This window comes from Olea europaea, chromosome 3 (genome assembly GCF_002742605.1).
Source record: "Olea europaea var. sylvestris chromosome 3, O_europaea_v1, whole genome shotgun sequence".
NCBI lineage: Eukaryota > Viridiplantae > Streptophyta > Magnoliopsida > Lamiales > Oleaceae > Olea > Olea europaea.
Genome location: NC_036239.1, coordinates 9,230,571 through 9,236,155, shown reverse-complemented (window position 1 = coordinate 9,236,155; position 5,585 = coordinate 9,230,571).

Here is a 5,585-nt window from a genome sequence, read left to right as displayed (position 1 = left end):
GGCCACAAACTCACAAATTATAAAATTTTAAGGTCACAGTTCAAGAGTCCGTCACAGGAACCAAATAGCGGGTCATAGACGCCAAACAACCACCGCCTCGCTGCCACCTAAATAACTACACAATCTGCAACCACCATGACCAACAAACAATACACCACGACAGCCAGATCCACTCACCCAACCATCGCAACACCATCGCCCTACAGTACCACCAGTCCAATACCACACCGCACACCACCACCGAACCGTCATTCACCACAATACTCAAAAAAAAAAAGAAAAAAAAAAGGAGGAAGCATGGATCTGCATAGTGCGACTCACTGGAGTGAGTGCCATGGATCACCGGAGTGAGTGAAAGCGGTCGATGATGAGATCGAAGAACACAAGTGGAGATCGAAGAGCCCATACATATCGATGGAAGAAAAGCAAAACAGCCGTGCATCGCCGTCGTTTCACCATATCCACTGCTGAAAATCGAACCTCTACCACCACACCTGACCCGGCGAGACCCCATCGCACAAGATAGACTCACCACCACAACACAACACGCCATACCGCCACCACACCATATTTTCAGACCATCTTTAGAGCGCCGGCTAGCGATCTGTGATGGAAAACGAGAGAGAACGTAACGAGAGAGAAGAAAGACGTAAAGAGAGAAAAAATTATTAGGTTTTGGAGTAATTGGGGGGAATATTAATATTTAATTATTATATTGATAAACCTGATTTTTGCTTAATTAAACCTTGTCCATGATTTTAGAATTTGTATCTTTAAACCCTTGCATCTGTGTAATTTCCTCATTTTCATTTATGCTAATGGATAGGGCCTGTGAACAAGCCTTGTGACAGGGGGCTGAGCCACCTTAGCCCCAATCCCAGATCTGAATTCAGATGAAATTACATCTACCCTTAATTTTTAGCTTTACATTCCAATAATCAGTTTTTAAGTTTATTATTTCACATATCAAGTTACATTAAATTTTTTAACATTAAATATTATACATTAGCTCTTGTTTGAGTCCCCATTTTTTTGGACAAAATACATTTTTTAATAGTGTTTTTGGGAGAATGTGTAGTAAAAAAAAAAAATAAAAGGTTTAAATTTTACGTGTAAAAATATTTTATAGGAGAATGTGTGATTGAAAATAATTTTTTAAAAAATAATTTTTTTGAAAAAATGGGATCAAACATAGGCATAATATTATTAAGTAAACTAATTAAATATAACTTACCTACATTGTTATCAATAGTGGAGAGAAAAATTGCTCAGAATTTTCAAATTTCCTTCTTCTATCGCATCCTTTGAGAGATAAGCTTGACACCTTTGTTCAATTGATTCGATCACCTTAGCTCAGAGAGTAGAAATTTGATGCTTTCATCTACGATGGAAGTGTTGAATTTATTTTCCTCGCTTCATAATTTCATAAATTATTTTACAGTTCAAGCTTCTATTAAATCCTAGTCCTTATAAATTACTTGCAAAATCTCGGGATAAAAGGAAAAAACTAAATCATAGAAAGAATCTCCTTCAAAAAATCTCAAAAGCGTCGATTTTGGTGGAAAATATACTTTCAAGAAGGTAAATCAATTCATTGTTAAATTATTATTATTTTTATTTAATACAATATTTATGGAAATTTTAGTTAATGGGTAAGTTGTGTTTGTAGTTTTTGGGTGATTCTGATTTTCATTATGTTAATCAATTTTTATGAATTGTTGTTCGATCATTACATGATTGTGACCTCATTTTTTTGTTGTGATTGATTGTTCTTCAATTATTTTGTAACTCGACTTCACTTTTTCTTTGATTGTGACCTGATTGTTCTTCTATTATTCGATGGTTTTGACTAGTTTTCTATTATCATAATGTTTGACTGTGACCTAAAGATTGTAATCATCGTATACGTAGATTTGTTAAAGGGTACGCTTTCATGGAATGTTGTATTTGGTAAAGACGATTCTTCACCAACCTCTATATGAAAAATTGGTTGTTCGTCAATCAATCTTACGTTATTTCTGTGTTATGTCCCACTTTCTTGTGACTGTGACCTGGTTTTAATCTTCGAATAATCTATCATTTTGACTTGACCTATCAATGATTGTGACCAGATTGTTGTTCGAATATTTGAGCATGCCATTATTGTATTTTTAATCTAATCTTGATATTATGTTCCAATTATTTAATGCAAAAATGGAATTATATATAGTTTTTGAAGACTGTTAGTTTGTGGGAAAAAAACAACATATGTGACAAATAATGTACTTACTATGAAATAACAACAATGTGCAAAGAAGGGGAACAAGGAGGCTAAACGATTTCAAAATGTTAATCATTATTTTTATGTCTTCAATGTTCATATGGTTGATCAAATGTTAGATTGTAACTGTGTATGTTGTTGAATATCAATTCGATAAGTTCATGAATCACATAATGTTTAATATTTTTCTTCGCTCCAATTATTTTGATCTTGTAAATCATTTTATATTCAAATTGTGACACATTTTGTTAATTGTTGTGGCATTTCTTCAAATTGAATCATGTAATGTTTAATTATGCGACCTTTTGTATAGATCTATATTCTACGTGTCACATTTTAAATGTACATATACCAGGTCATAAACTTGATGATTCACATACAATTTTACTGTGTGATATAACAAGTTATATTTTTCACAAAATCATAGTTAAAATCCGTACAAAAAGTTAGGTCATAATATAATAACATTACATATCAAAGTTTACACAATCGATATATTGCACATAGGCTCGAAACATATTACAATTTCAAAAATAATTAATAGGTAAAAATTGTATATTACCTTAAGCCCCATATAAGTAACATGAAAGGACATAGCCACGCAAAATTTATAGGTCACATAAAGTTTCAGTATTTGATAGAATAGGTTACAATCATTTGAACTTGTAGATCTCAAGGTCTTAATCACATTCAACATAATAGGTGATGTTTCACACGAATACAAGTTACAATTGCATTAACCAATAGGTTTCATTAATATAAGGATATAATTATCAACCAAAAATGAGTAGTGTAAAAAAACCTATTGGCTTGTGACATTTAGAGTTAGGAGAAAAATGAGTAAGAAATTGATTTCAGATGTAATTCATCGAAATGGTATAGTATACCAAATTAACATCATCTACCAAATATACTCTCAAAAAGAATCTAATTATTAATCTCGATAAAATGATCCATTACACTATCAATCTAACCAATTAGATAGTTTCACAATATATGAAATCAGTAAACTTTTTATTAAACACAAGTTTAAAGTAATGAAATTTTGCAATAACTGCCTGTTGAAACTAGTACACAACATGATTACTATTTACTGACTTTTTTTCATGTTTATTTGGTTTCTCCTTTCATTGTGTTTGGTTTACACGTTTTTAAATTGTAACAATATCCACTAGATCTTCAACAATTCATAATTTATTTTCGTCCGCAGGCTGATTTATTTCTCTTCTCGATTGGCCTTCAAGCACTTCCCTTCTTATTAGGTACTCGTAAGATTCTATACTAAAAAAGTAATGGAATAGTCACACAATCTGTCACTTTGTGATTGATACAGTTAGCAACAAAATCGAAGAAGAAAATATTGCACAATAACAACAAAATAAAGTCAAGAATAAAGTATATTCTAATCATATCAACAATACACATCTGTGACCTTGTGATTTGTAAATTTTTCACCAAAATTTGAAAATCATGTAGGTATTAAGTAATTGTGACCAGTGCTAAGACATTAACATAATACAATCTTTCCCTTTGTCACTAAAACAGTTAGCAATAAAATTGAATAGCAAAATCTTATCACAATAATTGCCAATAAGGCCAAATAAAAATATTCAGATTACATTGATGACTTATGATCAACACATAATCTGTATCCTTGTGAAATGTAAAGTTAAGATCAAAATGAAGAGCAAATTGAGGTCACAATCAGTTCACCAGAATTTGAAAATCATGCAGGCAATTAGTATCTATGACCAGTGCTAATACATCAACATAACAACCTGTCACTTTGTGACCGATACAATTAGTGCAAATTTGAACTACAAAATATTGTCACAATAATAACAAAATAAGGTCAGACTACAATGTTGGAATATAGTGGTGTTAATGAAATCGGATTATCGCATATCGTATATGTAGTTTAGATACCGATTTTAAGCATACTGTATATGCAATATACCGTATATACAATTTACCGTATTTGCAGGAAGCTTATCGTATTTGGAGCTTATCATATTTGCAAGAAACTTACTTTATTTGCAGCTTACCTTATACGCTGTCTACCGTATATGCAGTTGACCGTATTTGTACATATTTTCTTTACCTTTTTCGCATACCATATTTTCACTTACACCTAGAAATATCGTATATGTAACATATATATTGAATTGCATTTACCAACCGTTAGCAAGAAAATTCAGGTATGTTTTTTTTTTCTTTTTCTATTTTTATTTCTAACATAAATATAAAACAAGTAAACTGCAAAAAATATGAATTTAGTAAATTGCAAACGTGTAAATCACTAAATAAATAAATAAATAACTGTAAGAATAAATTGTAAATATATAAATTACAGAAGATAAATAAATTTTCAACCCGAGCCCTATGCAAGCATAGTTTTTTCAAAACAGATTCGCTCCCTCAATGTAAGTGCTTGAGATTTAATTCGAGCGTCTGTTTCCCAGGATACAATGGTAACAATAGAATCTGAGCACTGCAAAAACTATTCCGGCGAACTGAGTTTGTATTGAAACAACCACCAAGATGACGCTGAAAAAGCAACAGATTATGTATGCAGACAACACTAATTTGATAGAATATTTTCGTGTGAATACATTATTCTCGTGGTTAGAATTGCTGGAAAATGGGACTTACTATATGATTAAATATGCTTATTAACTCCATAACAATAAATGTAACGCCCCGAAAATTTTGGAATAAAAATATATTTGTCTTATATGTTATAGTTTTAAAATTTGAGGACTGAAATGAAATAGTGTTTAAAGTTATATTTTATTTGGCACCAATAATTACATTTTGATATAATGAGTATAAGTATAGCAATATTGGGCTCATTTTGTAGCTCATATTTAATAACGTATTTTCAACTCAAGAAAATATGAGTTCTTTTAAGTTAAAACTAAGTTATTTCAATTCAAAGAAATATAAATAATAAGCATCGTTTTTATTATTTAACAATATTTCTTTTAAGATAATTAGGAAAAGAAGCTAGTATTTTATCATAATAATCAATGTTTATCTTTTCTATTAGAGAAAGAGATTTAATTATTTTTAATCCTTGTTTACATTTATCTGCCAATATTTCTGATTTTCTGGTACTCGTGATTTAAGTAGTTTGCAAAGTAATATGTAGGGAGAGATATTTTTAGTTAACTATGATTGATTGATGTTTGGATAAAATAATTTTCTCTTAGATTAAAAATTCATTTGCTTTGATTTTGGAATCCTACTTAGAATATTGATTTAACATTTATGACTTTTTGACCATTCTAAGATGATACACGTTTTTAGGCCTAGCTTTGAATGA